This window comes from Triticum dicoccoides, chromosome 7B (genome assembly GCF_002162155.2).
Source record: "Triticum dicoccoides isolate Atlit2015 ecotype Zavitan chromosome 7B, WEW_v2.0, whole genome shotgun sequence".
NCBI classification, from domain to species: domain Eukaryota; kingdom Viridiplantae; phylum Streptophyta; class Magnoliopsida; order Poales; family Poaceae; genus Triticum; species Triticum dicoccoides.
Window position 1 is genome coordinate 610,930,069 of NC_041393.1, and position 21,231 is coordinate 610,951,299.

General features: G+C 44.3%; 2 pseudogenes; both read left to right on the forward strand.

The window, feature by feature from the left end:
- The first annotated feature begins 13,016 nt into the window (after window positions 1-13,016).
- Window positions 13,017-14,103, forward strand: LOC119339215 (annotated as a pseudogene).
- A 3,892-nt stretch (window positions 14,104-17,995) lies between these two features.
- On the forward strand, window positions 17,996-20,294 carry LOC119341479 (annotated as a pseudogene).
- Window positions 20,295-21,231: the final 937 nt, after the last annotated feature.

A 21,231-nucleotide genomic window follows, 5' to 3' on the forward strand; every position in this document is an offset into this window, starting at 1 on the left:
TTTGTTAGATTAGATGTGTAGTAATTAATTTGTTTATATTATGTTAGATTTTTTGTTAGATTAATTAGATTTTTTTTGTTAGATTAGATGTGTAGTAATTTAGATATGTAGTTCATAGATTTTTTTTGTTAGATTAGATTTTTTTTGTGTTAGATTAGATGTGTAGTAATTAATTTTGTTCATAGAATTTTAATGATTTTTTTGTTCATAGTATTTAGAAAAAGGAAAAAAATAAGAAGTAGTTTATATATAGTTGATCTAGCTAGTTGATTTAATAAACTAATTTATTTTACTATATATAGAAGTAGTTTGTTTTTAGTAAGTACTACTTATTTATTTATAGTAAGTGCTTAGTAGTTGAACTAGATAGTTGATTTAATTAATAAAACTACTTCTATTTAACTATATATAGAAGTAGTTCCCGCATCAACGTCGGCGATGCCTATCCCGCATCCTCGTTGTCGTCGACTCGGCGCTGGAGGCCTGCTTGGTCAGGGCCATGTTCGGGACTGGGCTCCGCCGGGCTGGTATTGGGAGGTGCTACCTTTCTGGGGACGTAGGTTGGTGAGGAGGCAGCCCGTTGTTGACCCGATCCTTGTTTGGTGGCGGTCGCGTGGGCCAGTGATGGTGGTGAGGCATCCGGACACCGCGGAGGTGGTACATTACCGTGTCAGCGAGGAGGACGAGCACGTTCGTCGCTACATGGTTGCATTGGAGGGCAGGTTCGACAATACCTGGCAGGTTCTTTAGGGATCTCACTGGAGCTATGATCCTGTGATGGTTCCTTATCTTTGGGTGTCCACCGCCCGCGTCGATACCCGTCGGGCGCTACGGTTCTAGTTGTATTAGTGATAATATTTGACGATGTACGGACACCAAGAGATGATGTACTTTTGCTTATAATTATTGAATGCATGCTAATTTGAATACTATACTTTATTTTATGATTTGGTTTTGCTTATTTTATGATTTGATTTTGCTTATTGAATGCTCATATTGGATAAGTTCTCCTTCATTCCCGTGTGCTAGACAATTTGATATAATAATGCATTCGGGAATGAAAGGAGGAGCTACGTACATCGATCATCGATAGTCAACCCGTGATTAATAATAATGATCTAGTTTAATATTTGAATTATGAACGTAGGCCGGAAATGTCATACTCATCGGACGACAAAAACCGCCCGGGGGAGTGCGACTGGTGCCACGACGACGAGGTATCTGCGACAGGTTCATTGTGCTGGACAAAGATCGTCGCTTCAGCATTAAGCTCAAGGAGACCTTCGATGTTCATACGGTACGCAACCGACGATAATAGTTTTTTTTCGTAATTACTCATGACTTCAACTATTTTAATCATGACAATATTTTTCATCTTTTCCAATTCGACTAGCTTATCCCATGCTTTGCAAGACGCTATGTCTTGGAGAGGATGGGTTTTGAAGACCATGAAAGTTTCGAAACCAAAAAAATTATCCTAAGTACCCATCATGGTGTGGATTTTCAAGTAAAGTTGTACAATGCTTAGAGTGTAACCCATTTTGGTTGTAAAAATTGGGAAGCACTTTGCAAGATGTATGGTTTTGATGAGGGTATGCTTGTTACCATGGATCTTGGTGATCCTACAATCGAGCAAGAGAGACCTACGATTTTCGTCCTTGTGGATACACCTCCAATTCTTCCCCCATGTGAGCTTAACATAGTTATTAAGTAATTTATATTGTTTATTTCAAAATAGTTGACAAACATTCTTCAAAGAATGTGCGGAAGATGGTAGACAGAACCTACTACACCGAAGGCTCCGAACTAACTTATCAGGAGAAAAATCATCTGGTCGCATTTTGTATTGATCTTGAGAATTACAATGTCTACAATCGAACTCCTCAACATTATGGTCAATACGTGCCACTAGTGCACATGTTGAACTACGGTAACTACCATGGAGATACCCTGGTAAGATTTTTTACTATTACGACATCCGTGCATCTTTTTGCACACTTCTAAAACTAGTACATCCTATCATTGCTAACTACGAAGTTATTACTATGTTTTTCAACAGGTAATCCCGAATGATTGTGTGCCTCATCTGATGTATACACACGGTAGCCTTCATGTTTTGAACATACAACCAGGTCTTCCCACGAATCTGAACTGTCCATACCGGGTTTCTAAAAGAAGTGGAGACATGACAATCAAAGAATGGAAAAAATGTATGGACAGTCGTAAGGAGCTTCTTGGAAGCAACATTCAGCGAAGGGCAAAAATTGGAGACAGGATGATCATCATTCTTCATAATGGAGAGTCAGGGTCTATATTGTTTTATGCTATTTTACCTTAAGGGTGTTTAGGTCCTACCTGATACTAATGATCATGTGTTAAGAACAATTATGTAGGGTTGGGTTCGATGACTATGAGGATGATGATCGTATGACTTATTATTAATAACGAGTAGAAGTTGTATGATGATGCATGATTAGTAGGACGAGTACTTGTTATTATATATGCTGATGTATGCGAGCATGCATGAGTTATTATATCAGCGGGTAAAATGAACATATATAGCAGCAGCGTTGGTAAACCAAGGACGAAGATATAAGAGAGGACACTTCTCTCTATTAGCTAGCTAATATAACAACCTAAAAATAACCCCCAAAACCCCTAAAGCAGCCACTTTCCAAAAAAACATGGACTTTTGGTCCCGATTGGTGCCACCAACCGGGACCAAAGGCCCCCTGACTGGGCTCGGCGCACAGAGCCACGTGGAGGCACATTAGTCCCGGTTCTTGTTTGAACCGGGACTAATGGGTGGAGGTATTAGTAACGGCCCATTAGTCCCGGTTCATGAACCGGGACTAAAGGCCCTCACGAACCGGGACTATTAGGTGTTTTTCTACTAGTGAATAAATAAAGACAACTCCTATGGCTCCTGCCGGTTGTCATACTCATCGACATGCAAGTCGTGATTCCTATTACAAGAACATGATCAATCTCATACATCACATATCATTCATCACATTCTTCTTGGCCATATCACATCACATAGCATACCCTGCAAAAACAAGTTAGACGTCCTCTAATTGTTGTTTGCATGTTTTACGTGGCTGCTATGGGTTTCTAGCAAGAACGTTTCTTACCTACGCAAAACCACAACGTGATATGCCAATTGCTATTTACCCTTCATAAGGACCCTTTTCATCGAATCCGTTCTGACTAAAGTGGGAGAGACTGGCACCCGCTAGCCACCTTATGCACCAAGTGCATGTCAGTCCGTGGAACCTGTCTCACGTAAGAGTACGTGTAAGGTCGGTCCGGGCCGCTTCATCCCACGATGCCGCCGAATCAAGATAAGACTAGTAACGGTAAGCATATTGAACAAAATCAATGCCCACAACTACTTTGTGTTCTACTCGTGCATAGAATCTACGCAATAGACCTAGCTCATGATGCCACTATTGGGGAACGTAGCAGAAATTCAAAATTTTCCTACGAGTCACCAAGATCTATCTGTGGAGAGACTAGCGACGAGGGGAAGGAGAGTGCATCTACATACCCTTATAGATCACTAAGCGGAAGCGTTCAAGAGAACAGGGTTGAAGGAGTCGTACTCGTCGTGATCCAAATCATCGGAGATCCTAATGCCGAACGGACGGCACCTCCGCGTTCAACACACGTGCAGCCTAGTGACGTCTCCCATGCCTTGATGCAGCAAGGAGAGAGGGAGAGGTTAAGGAAGACTCCATCCAGCAGCAGCACAACAGCGTGGTGGTGGTGGAGGAGCGTGGTGATCCAACGGGGCTTCGCCAAGCACCGCGAGATATGAGGAGAAAGAGAGGTAGGGCTGCGCCAACAAGAGAAGAAACTTTGTCTGTTGGGCTGCCCCTTTGCCTCCACTATATATAGGGGGGAGGGGGGGGGCTGCGCCCCCACCTAGGGTTCCACCCTAGGGGCGTCGGCCAGCCCAAGATCCCATCTGGGGGGCGGCCAAGGGGGGGAGAGGGGAAACTTGCCCCCCAAATTAGGTGGGTGCGCCCCCTTCCCCAAATCCTAGGCGCATTGGGCCCTTGTGGGGGGCGCACCAGCCTACCTGGGGCTGGTCCCATCCCACACTTGGCCCATGCTGCCCTCCGGGGATGGTGGCCCCACTTGGTGGACCCCCGGGACCCTCCCGGTGGTCCCGGTACGTTACCGATAAAACCCGAAACTTTTCCGGTGACCAAAACAGGACTTCCCATATATAAATCTTTACCTCCGGACCATTCTGGAACTCCTCGTGACGTCCGGGATCTCATCCGGGACTCCAAACAACATTCGGTAACCACATACAAACTTCCTTTATTACCCTAGCGTCATCGAACCTTACGTGTGTAGACCCTACGGGTTCGGGAACCATGCAGACATGACCGAGACGTTCTCCGGCCAATAACCAACAGCAGGATATGGATACCCATGTTGGCTCCCACATGTTCCACGATGATCTCATCGGATGAACCACAATGTCAAGGACTCAATCGATCCCGTATACAATTCCCTTTGTCTAGCGGTATAGTACTTGCCCGAGATTCGATCGTCGGTATCCCGATACCTTGTTCAATCTCGTTACCGGCAAGTCTCTTTACTCGTTCCGTAACACATCATCCCGTGATCAACCCCTTGGTCACATTGTGCACATTATGATGATGTCCTACCGAGTGGGCCCAGAGATACCTCTCCGTCACACGGAGTGACAAATCCCAGTCTCGATTCATGCCAACCCAACAGACACTTTCGGAGATACCTGTAGTGCACCTTTATAGTCACCCAGTTATGTTGTGACGTTTGGTACACCCAAAGCATTCCTACGGTATCCGGGAGGTGCACAATCTCATGGTCTAAGAAAATGATACTTGACATTAGAAAAGCTTTAGCATATGAACTACACGATCTTTGTGCTAGGCTTAGGATTGGGTCTTGTCCATCACATCATTCTCCTAATGATGTGATCCCGTTATCAACGACATCCAATGTCCATGGTCAGGAAACCGTAACCATCTATTGATCAACGAGCTAGTCAACTAGAGGCTTACTAGGGACATGGTGTTGTCTATGTACCCACACATGTATCTGAGTTTCCTATCAATACAATTATAGCATGGATAATAAACGATTATCATGAACAAGGAAATATAATAATAATAACTAATTTATTATTACCTCTAGGGCATATTTCTAACACTTCTCACCTAACCGACTTATGAACCGGCTTAAAGCGGCAACACGACCCGCCAATTGCTGAACATCATTGATGCACGCCGGTTTAGCCAGAGAGGTAATTGCCTTGATCTTCCCCGGATTAGCTTCAATGCCTCTGTTTGATACCAGAAAACCCAAAAGCTTGCCTGCTGGTACACCAAATACACACTTGGCCGGGTTAAGCATCATTTTATAAACCTGAAGATTATCAAAGGTCTCTTTCAAATCGGATATTAAGGTTTCCTTTTCTCTGGACTACACCACGATGTCATCTACATAAGCATGAACATTACGCCCGATTTGATCGTGTAGACAGTTCTGCACACATCGTTGATAAGTCGCCTGAGCACTCTTGAGTCCAAACGGCATAGATACATAACAGAAGGCCCCAAACGGAGTGATGAAAGCCGTCTTCTCCTGGTCCTTAACTGCCATTTTGATATGATGATAACCAGAGTAAGCATCCAAAAAACTCAAACGTTCACAACCCGCCGTAGCATCAATGATTTGATCAATACGGGGGAGAGCAAAGGGATCAGCCGGACAAGCCTTGTTTAAATCAGTGTAGTCCACACACATCCGCCAAGTGCCGTTCTTCTTGAGGACAAGCACCGGGTTAGCCAACCACTCCGGGTGAAAAACTTCAATAATAAACCCGGCCGCTAAGAGCCGGGCGACTTCCTCTCCAATAGCTTTCTGTCTCTCTTCATTAAAACGTCGAAGAAACTGCCTGACCGGCTTATACTTCGGATGAATATTGAGAGTGTGCTCAGCGAGTTCCCTCGGTACACCCGGCATGTCAGAAGGTTTCCATGCAAAGATGTCCCGGTTCTCGCGGATGAACTCGATGAGCGCACTTTCCTATTTGGGATCCAAATTGCTGCTGATGCTGAACTGCTTAGAAGGGGTCACCCGGGGTAAAATCAACAAGCTTTGTCTCGGCAGCCGATTTAAACTTCAACGTCGGGTCGTGCTCTGTAGTTGGTTTCTTCAGGGAGGTCATATCCACCGGGTCAACATTATCTTGATAAAATTTGAGCTCTTCCGCTGCACAAGCTGACTCAGCATAAGCCGCATCGCCTTCTTCACACTCCAACGCCACCTTCCGACTTCCATGCACAGTGATGGTGCCCTTGTGACCCGGCATCTTGAGCTGCTAATAAATATAACACGGCCGGGCCATGAACTTAGCATAAGCCGGTCGCCCGAACAGGGCATGATATGGGCTCCTGATTTTGACCACCTCAAACGTCAACTTCTCAGCTCTGGAGTCATATTCGTCTCCGAAGGCCACCTCCAGCTCAATCTTGCCAACTAGGTAAGCCGACTTACCAGGGACCACTCCATGGAAAACAGTGTTGGACGTCCTCAGATTTTTATCAGTTAACCCCATGCATCGAAAGGTCTCATAATAGAGGATATTGATGCTACTACCCCCGTCCATGAGTACCTTAGTGAAATTATATCCACCAACCTGAGGTGCCACCACCAAGGCCAACTGACCCGGATTATCGATTCGTGGAGGGTGATCTTCTCTGCTCCATACAATGGGCTGTTCTGACCACCTCAAATAACGGGGAACTGCCGGCTCGACAGAATTCACGGCCCTCTTATGAACCTTCTGGTCACGTTTGCATAAGCTAGTGGTAAACACGTGGTACTGCCCACCATTCAACTGCTTCGGGTTGCTTTGATAACCCGACTGTTGTTGCTGCTGCTCTCCTTGACCAGACTGTTGTTGACTATAGCCTCCTTGACGTCCCTGAAAGCCGGAACCTGAGCCGCCACCCGGGCCATGAAAACCGCCAGCCCCTGAACTGCCACCGGACCCATTATGGCCATCATAGGTGTTGGAATTCTTAAACGCCTTCATGATCGCGCAATCCTTCCACAGATGGGTGGGGGGCCGCTCCTTGGTGCCGTGTCTCGGGCAGGGCTCATTGAGCAGCTGTTCAAGAGATGGGCCTGACCCGCTGGATCGAGGCGGCTTACCCTTACGTCTATGATTGTTACCTTGCGCATTGGCATTGGCCACAAACTCCGGGTTACCATCCGCCTTACGCTTATTGCCTTCTTGATTCATCGGGTTATGCTGCTGACCCTTTCCATTGTCGTTCTTCTTTCCCTTCCCGGTCTTTTCCTCATCAGACGCAGGATCCTTGGTACTATCAGAATTGGCATATTTGACTAAAGCCGCCATCAGCGTACCCATATCATTGCAATCACACTTAAGGCGCCCCAGTTTCTGCCTTAATGGCTCAAAACGGCAATTCTTCTCCAACATGAGGACTGCAAAGCCGGCATCCATCTTGTCAGATGAATGTATTATCTCCTTGACCCGGCGTACCCAATGAGTCGTAGATTCACCCTCCTCCTGTTTACAATTTGTCAAGTCCACAATTGACATAGACTGCTTACAGGTGTCTTTGAAATTCTGGATGAAACGGGCCTTCAGTTCTACCCATGAACCAATGGAATTGGGCGGCAAACCCTTCAACCAAGACCGGGTTGTTCCGTCTAACAACATGGTGAAGTACTTAGCCATCGTCGCATCGCTGACTTCTAATAACTCCATAGCCATCTCATAACTTTCGATCCAAGCTCCGGGCTGTAAGTCGGCCGTGTAATTCGGCACCTTTCGAGGTCCCTTGAAGTCCTTGGGCAACCGCACATTACGCAAAGCCGGTACCAGGCAAGGAACACCACCGGTTCTAGTGGCTACTCCCGCCTCAACGGAAGTCGTCGGATACTCTGGAAAATCTTAATGTGACGTTTGTTGAGCCGCTAGCTGAGTCGCCCGCTCGTTCTCCTGGCGTATTCGGTCTTGCACTGGATTATAGCCACCGGGCTGGTTACGGCGTTGGGCGTTGCTTGACAAAGCTTCAGACTCCATGTGCCTGTTGTAACTCGGGCTCCGGTTCTGGCAGGCAGCGCTAACCAAGGCGGGGGAGTTGAATGAATTTTGTCCCGGCTGTAAGAATAGGTCTCTTGCTGAGCTAAGGCCGTCTGGAGAAGTTCTCTGACCCTCCGGGTCTCCACTGCCGCCGGGTCATCACCGTCCATAGGGAGAGCCGCCAAACGTGTTGAGGCTGCGATTAAGTTCTCCATGGGGTTGGAAAAGTGACTCGGTGGAATCAGCACATAACGCGGCGGTGCCATGCTCAAGTGAGGCGGTGCCATCTCCCGAGGCTGAGTCGGCCCTCCTGTTCCGACTGTCATAAGCTGATTGGCCTCTGGCGGGTTGCTTGGGCCGGCTCCGGGTGTAGCAAAAAGAACCCGAGGGTCGTAATTCGAAGGTAAACGGGACTGGGTTTTCTGATGTCTCCTCCTCATCACCTCATTGGATGCGTTTAAGCTCATTGTGAGCTGGTAAGCTTCCGACTGCAGCCAATGTGCCCGGGCATCTAGAGCCGCCCGCTCTGTAGCTAATCTAGTGTCCTCTGCTGCCAAGGCCTCCTTGGCCTGAGCTATTTCCTCACGCACTCGTGCCACCTCCGCGTCATGCTCATCTTTATCTGGGGGAATAACCGTTGCGGTTAACAGGGTCGTAAGCTTGTCCATGAGGTCTATCAACACCTGAGCCGGTGGGCGCACGGGGCCGCCTGCCCCGGCTGCTCCTAACCCACACATTACTACTGCAGCAGCTGTAGAGTTTGAGCCGGGCTGAGTCCCGGCCATAAAGACTCCTGCCCATCTTGGCGGCTCACAGGGGTCCGGAATACTGATGCCATCGGAACACCCCCCGAGCACACCGTCTTGCACTTGGTACAATGAATCTGTTGAGCCGGCGGACGAATCACCATCTGAGGGGACGGCCATCTCACCCGTAGCTTCAGATCCTTCAGAAAGTTCCTCTCCGTGGATGCAGCCCACGAAGGCACGCTTCATAACATGTTGAGTCCGGGTCTTCCTCGCATGCTGAGCCGTCTTGACGAGGTCGGTGCAGTTGTCCGTCTCAGGGCCCGGCTCACCGATCCGGCCGATGAAGATGTGGATTCCGCCGAAGGGGACCCGGTATCCGTACTCAATTGAGCCGGCGTCAGGACCCTAGCCTTCGTCGTCGATGTAGATCTTGCCGCGATGACTCTTGGTCATCCGGCCCACTACGTATCCCTTGAGCCCTTCGAAGTTGCCCTTCAAGAACTCAAATCCACCGTGCGCTGGCCCCATGGTGGGCACCAACTGTCGTGGATTTGTCACGTCAGATGTCCTCGTGAAAGGTCTTAGTTGTGGAGCCATCGCAACTAGGAAGCTTGAAGGGGTTAAATCGGGACAAAGGACACGAGATGGTTTATACTAGTTCGGCCCCTTCCGGTGAAGGTAAGGCCTACGTCTAGTTGGGGTTGGTATTGATGTTTCGATGACCAGGGAGCAAAATACGCTATGCCCGGCTCCCGATGAGTTGTTTCTTGCCCTAAGCCACCAGCAGGTCGTCCCCTTATATACACGGGTTGACGCCCTGTGGCTTACAGAGTCCCGGCCGGCTTATAAACAGTGTCCGGCTCGGTGACTAGTTAAATCTACCTTATGATACAAGTCATGCCATTATGGCGGTTTACTATAACGGGCCTTAAGTCGCCTGTGGGCCTTAAGCCCTTTATTGAATCACCATCTTCATGCTTGGTCTTGGGCTTCTCTCTGGTGAGTCTTCTTTGCGTAACCCGGCCCCTCCTGGGCGGCTTACACAAATAGTTATATCCCCAACACATGGCGTGTTCATTTGTGCTCATGACCCGTTGGGGACAAATTTGGTGTTTTGACCCTTTTATGAAAGTTAAGCCAGATTTGACCCTGGTTCGATTTTTTTTCCGAGTTCTGACCCTTTTCCTATCGCCGGGGTCAATGACGGTAGGATATAACTGCCTACCTCGAGGTCCTTGGTGGTAGGGTCGCACGCCCTACCGTAAACATTTTCTAAGTATCAAATAGATTGCTTGTACCCACCTATCGTCGGGCATCTCGGCGGTAGGGTTGCACAGGCTACCGCCAGCCTGTTTGACAGTAGGGCAGCACTGCACTGACGTGGATAAGGTGCTTATTGCCAGAGGCTTGGTGGTAGGCTGGTATACCCTACTGTCATCGACCTTGGTGGTAGGAAAAGGGTCAGATCCCGAATTTTTTTTTGAACCAGGTTCAAATTTGGCTTAACTTTCACGAAAGGGTCAAAACACCAAATTTGGCCACCCGTTGGGGACTTTCGTAGGAGACCTCCTATACTGTGCCCTCAGCGCCGGTTCTCTACCTAGCACTAACGCACTCACTCTCCTAGTCCTGGCTCAACAAGGCAACGAAACTTGGTCGCTCGGTCATAGATCTCAGTCTTTCACTTGATCAAGCATCGACTTTTGAAAAACATGAACCTGAAAAGTTCAAAGAATGAAAAAAACACGAAAATTGAAAAAAAACATAGATTACGGAAATTTCATAAATTTCAAAAAATATTATGAATATGAAAAATTTCAATTTTTAAAAGGTTCATGGATTTTGAAAGAAAAAGTTCACGGATCTAAAAAAGTTTATTTTTTAAAAAAAATGGAAATTTGAAAAGTGTTCATGGATTCCTAGTTCACATATTTGATACAGTTTGCGGGATTTGAATAAAAGCTCACGAATTTGTAGAAAGTTTGGACATTTGAAAAATGTTTATAAATTTTAAAAGACTTCACGAATTTGTTGAAAAATTGACAAAAATGAATTTGAATAATTTACAGAATCTGGAAAAGTTTCACAAATTTGAAATTTTTGCAAAGTATGAAAAGAAAACTAAAAAAGAAAAAGAAAAAATAAAAGGGTGAAAACTAAACAAAACCTGTTTCGGAAAAACTAGTGAGGAAAAAAGAAAAAAAGAGAGAAAAAAACGCCCTGGAAGCTTGTAGAAGCTTTCCAAAACTGGCTGGGATGTTGCCACAAGCTTCGCAAAACCATGAGAGCTTCCTCCAAAATGTGACTTATGGCTCGGCCTAATATATGATCGAGGGGTGTGCCCCCTGTACCCAATACGATCCACAAGCTTTGCGCGCATTACATATTTTTTTGTTTCATTTGATTATTTAACTATTAATCCATTGACTAGTTGCCCCCTTGACCTTTGACTCATTGACTAGTTTGACCATTGACTTTGCAAAAAGGTTCATGGAAGTGATAAAAAGTTTGGCCATTAGGAATAAGTTCATGAATTCAAAAAAGTTGACAGATATGAAAAAGTTTATGATTCTGAATTTTAAAAAATCCGTGAATTAAAAAAATTCATGAATTTGGTAAAATTTCATGATTTTGAATTTGAAAAAACCGTGTGGTCAAAAAAGTTGACTTTGAAAACACAGATGAGAAAAGTTCACTTATCTGAAAATGTTCAGGAATTTGTAATATGTTCATGGATTTGAAAAAACGTTCATGATTTTGAGGAAGTTCACAAATTTAAAAATGTTATGATTTGAAAAATAGAAAAACAAAGAAAAGAATAAAATACAAACACACACAAAATATCCGGAAAAATGAAACAAAAAGTTTGAAAAAACACAACACAAGAACTAAAAAAAACTAAACCAGAATGCATGTGGTAGCTTCCTTTAAATGAGAGCTAAATAGGAAACACGGGGTGTTGCCCTTGAGACGATCGAATGGGTGTGGTCCATGTATACAACCAGGAGTGAGGCTATAAGAGCTAAAAAGAAAGCAGGGCCAATGAGTTGTGTTACGTCTATGCACTAATGAATATGACTTGCCGGAATGTATCCGGTGCACCCGCACTTGTGGTGCTACCGGTGCATCGAATGCCATATAATATCTTTAAAATTAAGAAATAAAATCTAGCATATTAACATAACATCAATGTACGATGTTACAAAATTTTGTATCAAAATTTGAAACACTTTTTGAGATACAAAAATGACAAATTTGACATTAGTGTGAAAATGGGTCAAATCTAAAACCCAAGCTATGATATGTATTATTCAGTGGTGAATATTTCATTTCTATTTTTTGATTTATGTTTCGAGTTTTGACTTGAAATTTTGTGACAAACTACATTGATGTTGTGTGAATGTGTTTTTCTTTACAGATTTTTTTGAACATTTTCAAAGTGGCCAGATATTTTCCCTATGACTTGCCATAACAGCCCTAGGTGCCCCAATACATCAGAAACATTTTTTATAGACATTTAACATCATATAAATACATGATAAATATTTTTTGTAAAAAATGTATTTTCTAGTGTCTACTATTTTTCATACAAGATTTATCTGTCGTATGCAATAAGAAGATTGTTATAAAAAATTATGAAAATTTTGGTATACTTGTTTAATTTTTTTTATAAAGTCATGTACATTTTTGTAGAAACACGTGAACAATTGTTTGTTACAAACATTGTTTTAAAGCTATCAACATTTTTTAACCATGGACAAACAGTTTTTTAAACTTAATAAATTGTTTTCGGAATATGCATTTCTGGAAAAAAAATATGAAAATGTATAAAAACGTAAAAAAATAACAGAAAAATGAAAAGTCAAAAACGAGAGAAACAAAACTGAGTGGAGAAATTAATAAACCTATTACTGGGCCTGTCGGCCCATTCGGGGCGTGCCGTCCGTAGATGCGTGCATTGGGCTGGCTCTCAGGTTAGGGTTGGTTGATCAGCCCTCAGGGCGTGCTCAATCAATCATTCCCATCCGGCCGGCTTTTGCTCTTATTTCTTTCCCTACTTAAACCTCCGATGATCCAATCTGCCAAGACGGAGCGATCGATCTCATCTCTCCGTACCATCTCCCAAGTCGCAGCTAGGGTTTGCCATGGCCAACTCTTCTTCGTCCTCATCCAGCGGCGGCAAGCAGCCGTCGCATACCGCGTCGGCCATTGTCGCGCGGGCTGGGCCCGTCTCCGCCTCTCATGACCTCAAGATAGATGGCTACTCCGTGATCAAGGGGCTCGGTCACGGCATTTCCATGACGTCTGAGAAGTTCGTCATCGGAGGCCGTGTCTGGCGTCTACAGTACTACCCCAACGGCTACTCCGGCTACCCCGACTGGATAGCTATCTACCTCTGCCTCGACCCGCCGACGTCATCAACACAATAAGCGTGCAGGTCCAGATCAGTTTGCTGGACCAGGATGGGAACCCCGTGCCAGCCTACACCAAAGCCAGCAACTCATGGACCTTCTCCAGGCAAAGTGGACATTGTGGTTTCCACCAGTTCATCAGGAAGAATGAACTGGACCAATCTGCTTACCTAAAGGATGATACCTTCACTTTCAGGTGTGTCATTACCATGGCAATGGACATCTACACGGAGCCCGTCCGAAGTCCGTCGTGCCAGCGCCTTCGCTCTCGTCTGACATGCACCAACGCTTTGGCCAGCTCCTCTCCACTGGTGACGGGGCCGATGTCACGTTCGAGGTCGGGGACGAGACGTTTCCCGCACACAGGTGCGTGCTGGCGGCTAGCTCTTCAGTCTTCAAGGCGGAGCTCCTCGGTCCTATGAAGGAGAGGACGGACGCTAGCGTTCGGCTGGACGGCATAGAAGCTAAAGTTTTCAAGACCATGCTCCACTTCGTCTACACCGACTCATTGCCGCATATAGACGCGGGAGAGGTGATGCCGATGGCTCAGCATTTGCTCGTGGTGGCAGACAGGTATAATCTGGCGAAGCTGAAGTCGAAGTGTGAGGACACGCTGCGCGGACACTTGGACACCAGCACGGTGGCAACTATATTGGTGCTGGCCGAGCAGCATTGTTGTGGGGCGCTCAAGGATGCATGCTTCGAGTTCGTCGCGCCTTTGGGCAAATTCAAAGCACTCACGGCTAGTGATGGCTTTGAGCATCTGATGAGGAGCTGCCCCCATCTTCTCAAGGAGCTGGTTGCCAATCTGGCCACCTAGAGTGTCGGTTTGGAAGTTGATTTAATCTATCGTTTGTCTTTTCCATTCCGTGATCAGGATAACGAGTACTTCGAATAAAAGTTTTTATTTTCTGAAAATACCGAGCTCTAATAGTTTTCCCCATGGAAGTGCTAGCTGATTAGGTGGAAGCATATTATTGACTGATCTGAAATTTGTTGCTAATCAAATCTTGATGATTCTTAGCTGATCTACATGTAGATAGTTAAAAAGGAAACAAAATGAACAATGCACAATCCGCCCGTGGAGGAAAAAAAAGGCTCTTAATTCCATAGGTTTCACTTCCCTCTCCCTAGCGAGTGACAACGCCCACCACTGCCATCTGCCACCGCCATGTCCACACCGGAGAATCGCTTTCTCACATGTCCGTGGGAGGAAGGCTGCACATCGACTTGGCTCAGGTACACGAAGGTGGATCCTCGTCTCCCTCTTAATTCTTTGAGCCCCTAAGAGAATCTCCAATACTCCCTCCGTTTTTCTATAGAAGACCACTTCATTTTTTATGTCAAACTTTGACTTATAATTTTAAAAATATATCATTGAAAAGTTTTATGAAATGTGCATCCAATTACATACTTTTTGTGGCATAAAACTCACATTTTTGTTGGTAAAATGAATGGTCAAAACTAGACATAATAAAATGAAGTGACCTTGTATATAAAATGAAGGAGCAACATATGTATACTTGGTGACCTAAAAGAAGTTTTAGGCATAAGAGAGAGAAGATGGTAGGAATCTTTGTTTTCTCTACTCCCACGGCTAGCCTAAAATTCAGTTACCTATAACTAAAAATCCTATCTCTCTTTGTATTGTGCTATCCTACTCCAAATTTTTCTAGTATTTTTTGTGAATTTTTTATGTTCAATTGTCTACCATGTTCGGATGAGTCTGGGCACCAAATCGCTGCACTCGTACATTTCATCATATAAAATTATTCAAACACACAAAAAGAAACATTCATACACAAACATAGTGATTCAAACACAATTCCACAAATATTATTTAGATTTCGAATTGTAATACAAACCAAACATAGTAGTTCTAAATCGAAACGAACATATCATAGACTAACATACATAGATAGATCTAACTCGATGTTAAACTAACTTAGATACTTCTAATCCATTGTTAAATGAAGATATACTTCCAAGTCCATCTTGAGAGAGGAAATCTTAATCAACCCCCCTCCCTGATCCGACTATGGTTGTGGCAATCATTGCGTCCTCCTACTAGGCCAAGGGGTTGGGACACACCTCGTAGTTGGCATGCTCCATGGCTACTAGCTGAGTCAGTAAGGTAAATGCAACAAGTGTATCGTTGGTAGAAGTCACACTTCCACCTTCGTGCCCCTCTCGGCAAGAAAGTTCCTGCAATTACTCTTCCAATGACCGACCTCCTTGCTATAAAAGTATGTGGTCTTCGAATCCGACCCTAACTTAGGCACAATGGTTCAAGGGATCATATCCTAATCCTTGCCCTTTGCCTTAGCCTTCTTAATGTCCCGCTCTATCATCTTAAGTATCCCATGCAACTCAGTGAGCTTCTTATGCATGTTGTTCATATGGTACTTTAATATGAACAAGCCATAGCTAGCTGAAAGTGAAGCCAGAATTGTATTTGTGTCCATTGTTGGCCTAAAGGGAAGCCTAACATGTGGTTTTGTTTGCCAAATGATTACATGTGGACTTAGTGGATCACTGTCCTTTAGTTACACTCTAGTAAGGTCCTCTAGACATTAAATCTCCCAGTCCTTGCATGAGATTGAAACATGCACTTGAGAATCTTGATCATATCGAAAGCCTCTATATTCTCACATTGTTGTTGCATGTCTGGCTCCATATAGGCAAGCATGAGACAACTGACTTCAGTCGAATCGTCAAGGAGTTTCTTGTAAGCGTTCCAGGAAGTAGCATTAGCACTTGCAGTCGGTTCATCTGGAAGTGGATACCCTGGAACATGCCCCTTTTATCATGCCTGAGAACAATTCTTTGATTTATGTACCAAGTTGTGAAGTTTATTCCATTAAGTTTATATTTCTTAAGAATAGAACACAATGCAAATCTGAAAACTTGAGCAGATGGTGCCATTGATCTACAATAGAAATATGTAAAAACACTAAGACTTATATTCATCAAAAAGTAATTCCCATTAAATAATTTAATCATGAAATACTCTCCCTAAGATAAAGATTCCTCTAGTTGACAATGGTTCAAGATCTGAGTTGAGCAAGCCGCCTAGTGAGCTGCAAAATCACTGCTAGCAGACTAGACCAAATGGTAAGAAACACTTGCTAATCGAATTTCATGTGACTCATGTTCATCGGACAACATGACATGTCCCGGCTCTGGCTTCCTTTGCCCCTAGGCCCGAACATGTTTCGATAGCCCCATCAACTTAACCAATGCCCTGCATATAATTGTAGACATGAACCCATCAATTTAACTAGACCCAATGGCGCCATAATTTTATAGGCCAACCACTAGATACACTTGACTTGTGATGTTGCAACATTTGGGGAGGCAAAATTTAATTGACATCATATGAGGGATCATACTACTACCACCAACATGCATAGAAGTAAAATAAGCATTAACAATCACAAACAATCATATTAGCTATGAAACAATATGGATCTTCTCATGAGAATCCTTTCGAGTCGTCCAGTTGGATTGTATCCAAGTCACTCAATCGGATCCAATCCATGACTTCAATCGGCTTTGGATGTCATGCCCCGTAACGTCCATGCACTATGCATGAATGACTTGCCGTTGACGAGCACCGGTTGCCAGCCATTCTCCGCTAGGCAATGTCGGGAGAGGTAGGGGAGTCCATGCCACCCATCCTTGTCTTCTAAGGTGTACACGTCTACATAGGTTTCTTCTTGGGTCGCTGTTGATGAGGAGATCATGAAGAGCCTGCGCTCCTCGTTGGATGGGCTGAATCCCAAGGCGTAGATAGGCCACATTAAATCGTTGGTGCCCTGGGCCCCGAAACAGATGTTGCGGACGCCGGCCTTGACGCACCTATTGTGTTCACGGCTCTTCAAGACGAAGAAAGCCTCAACCTTGTAGCGACACATGATTCTGTTTTTTCGTTTTTGCTGTTTTGTTTCCTTTTTTCCTTTTGGTTTTTGTTTATTCATTTCATTTTCTTTTTTGCTTTTTTCTATTTTATTTTATTTTATTTTTTCAGTTCTTCTCTTTCTTGTGTATTATAGAGAAAATTGCATAGTGTATTGCAAAAATGTTCATTGTATATTAAAATAATGTTCATTGTATATTACTCCCTCCGTCCCAAAATAAGTGACTCAACTTTACACTATTGGGATGGAGGGAGTACAAAATAGTTCACCGTGCATTGTAAAGATGTTCATCATATATTAAGAAAATGTTCAACAGATATTCCAAAAATGTTCAGTGCACATTCAAAAATTGGTAGTGTATATAAAAAAAAGTTCACTATATTTCAAAAATGTTCATCATATATTACAAAAAAGTTCAGCATGCACCATAAAAATGTTCATCATATATTAAAAAATTCAACGTATATTACAAAAATGTTCAATGTTTATTTATAACAGTATGAAATAAAAAGCGACCAAAACACCAATTCACTACAGTGAACCCTCATACAGTGGCAGGCCGCTACAGTGAACCAGATGCTGCAGTGTTGTTGGGAGGTATAGCTCAGTGGTTTCCCACTAAAAAAAAACCCTCAGTGGTTTCCCCTTCGCTGCGTCCAAAATGGCCCGGTCCAGTTGGTTCCCGCTCTGTGCGAAGGGTCGTCAATTTGTCGCCCGCAGGCGTCGTATAGGAGCTCTCGATCTAGCCCGTTACCCGTGCTGTTCTGTTCGGCTGTTCGCATCGAGATCGAGCCATCCTCACTCCACTCCGGCGGCTCCACGATTGGCGTGGCCGCCCCGGCGCCGGCCCCCCTCCTCCCTCCTCCACGACTTCCTCGGCTACGGTGACCCTCGCTCCCCACTCCTCGTTCCCCATAAAGCCGTCCTCACTCTCTCACGGCCGCGGCCCGCGGCCGACTCCAAACTCGACCTCCGAGCACGAGCAGTCTGTTCGTCTTGTCCACTGCCGCCGGCGAGCTCCAGCCGGTGACGTCCTGTTGTCCGGAACGCGACAGGTAAACGCCGCATCGAGCTCAACTGCTCGAGGTACTAACTAGTGTGATTGTAGAAATTACAAGTACACTCCTACAGTGCCAAGTTCAGTACTACTTCAATTCAGTCTTCAGAGCTACGGAGTAGTAGAGTATTTTCTGCAGTGAGTCTAGTGAAGGATAAATCGATAAATGGTATAGGTGATCAACTCATGAACTATCGCTTGGTGACACTTATTGAGCGAACTATATTCTTGAGAGCAAGTGAAGATGATGTATGAGTAGTTGATGCTTTTAGGGCAATGCAAAAGCGGAAAGTAGTTTAATGTTGAAATTTTGTACCCATGTTATCTTTTATTCTTGTAAGGCTTTTTCATCTTGCCAACCAATTGTGTTGTTACATTTGCAAATTTCATACATACTTCCTCTAGTGATCTAAGCGCTCTTATATTTCTTTTCGGAGGGAGTATTTAGTAAACTCTAATTGTGAGACTTGACTAAGCTATTTATATGGCTCTTTCGGTCAATTTTGTATTATGCGTGTGATGTCAGTAAAAAAAATTGGAGGTGGCACACCCTGTAACTTGCTCTTGGCTGGGCTTCTGCTGCGATGAGTTGTTGTTCTGAAATGGGAATTGTTGGGACCTGAGACACAGGCTCTTGGTATTATGAATTTGATTCTTTAGTTGCAAAGCTTATGTTGTTTAAAATGGCTTGAACATTCTGTCCCTTTTTGTTTTGCAGAACTTGAAGTACAACTTTCTGCTTCTTTATTCTGCGCTCTTGATCACTTGGGATCTGCGGTGCCTGCCCGGACTTGCATTTAAGACCTAAAATTTGATGAGAAGAAGATTGGCAGAACATTTATCTTACATTCCCAGATCTCTTTCCTTGATACAACTCAAGGAAATGTCCTCATTTTCTGCTGGTCATGGACGCCGGCCAAAGAAGAAGCTTTATCACCGTGAGCCTGGCCTCGACAAGGCCATGGATCTCCAAAAGAAGCCCGCTCTCCTCCTTCGTCTCTGTGAGCTCATCTTGGCCCAAAAGAAAGGATCACTACTTGTACGTGACCTTGAAAAGGAGGTTGGCTTTGTCCAAAAATGGAACTTTGTTTCACTTATCGAGCGCCATCCCAATATCTTCCATGTCTCTGGTGGAAGTACATCGCGTGAGCCCATTGCTGTCACGCTTACTGAGAAGGCAAGAAATATTTCTGGTGAAGAGATCCTGGCACAGGAGCTAATGGAACCTATCTTGGTAAGAAATCTGAGGAAGCTGTTAATGATGTCGATAGACTGCCAAATTCCTTTAGAGAAGATTGAGCTCATCCAACCTGAATTGGGTTTACCAAAAAACTTCAAGGACAAGTTGATTCCTAGTTACCCTGATTTTTTTTCAATCCGTGGTGTGAGAGGCTTGGACCATCTGTGTTTGGAGAGTTGGGATTGTTCACTAGCAGTCACAGCACGAGAAGAAAAATTGAATTCGATGGTTTCCAAATGGACTATAGAGGGGTTCCTAAAGATGGGAATATACTGGGTCCTTTTGCTTTCAAGTTAAAGTATCCAGCAGGATTTAGGCCCAACCGCAAGTACCTTGAGGAGGTTGTCAGGTGGCAGAAGATGGCATTTCCTTCACCTTATTTGAATGCTAGGAGAGTGGAGCCTGCAACTCCACAGGCTCGAAAGCGATCTGTTGCTGTTCTACATGAGATCTTAAGCTTGACAATGCAGAAACGACTGACATCTGATAAGCTAGAAGTCTTCCATAATGAGTACAGGCTGCCATGCAAGCTACTTCTTTGCTTAGTAAAAAATCATGGTATCTTCTACATCACTAACAAGGGAGCAAGAAGTACCGTCTTCCTCAAGGAGGCCTACGATGATACTAAGCTCATTGAGAAGTGTCCTCTTCTGAAATTCCATGATCAGTTTTCATCTTTAATTGGCCGATCATGCTCCGACTTAAATACTCCACTGGCAGTATAGCTCGAGTGTTATTGATTTACATGAGAAGGGAAACCATGGTGCATCTGGCTGCTGCATCTTCTTAGTTGATTGCTTGATGTTCACATGAGCCTACTTGCACACAACAAACTACGTAATTCCTCTGTACAATGGATGTGTCTTGCACCTTATTAGCTGTTAAAGATAAAACTGTAAACACCAACATCACATCTTTAAATATGAAGCACCCCAGGAATCAAGTTGCAGCTCAGCTGATGAGACATAAATGTTTTTATGGAGGTCACAAATTCAGTTGGAATGTAGGGGTTGAGGGATTTGAGAGGATTAAGAGCATGATTGGTTTGATACCAAAATTTGGCATGCCAAGGTTTGGCAAATGCCAAATGTTGGCTACTGATTGGTTTGTTTCTTGCCAAGCTCACAAAAACTTGCCAAATTTTGATAACTTTTGATTTACCAAATGTTGGCATCAAACCAATTAGCGTCTAACTCCAGTTCTGCAGCTTATAATGCCAAAAAGAAGATACAGTATCAGTTCCGCTTTGTACTAAGATATGTAATGTTGAGTTTGCTTCTCCTAATTGGATGGATCTCTACCTTTGGCTCATAAACAATAGTCAGGCACTCATTTATCTGAAACTCTATTGTTCACCCAGTCTCATGTGACTCTGCTTGCAGCAGGATATTTGTTACTGTTCTGTAACTTCTTTAGAGAGTTCTACAACATAAATGTGTTACTCACACAAGCATACCACTAGACGCTCTTGGTTGGTTGGATGTTTTAAATGCATTACCAGTATTGGTAACAGTTTTAGTACAATAACAAGCTGCATCTCGTCAGTACTTATTTTGTTGTTTCTGTATCCCTTAACATGCAGAAAGCACCTGTAAATGCTCCAGATGCTGTCTCTAGCACATTGATTGTTCTGCTAATTTCTGAATTTCTTGACAATGCTTATTTATGTTCACTGTATGCGGTTGTGTCCTCATGCTCATGTCACTAGTGACTTCAAGTTATCTGCATTGG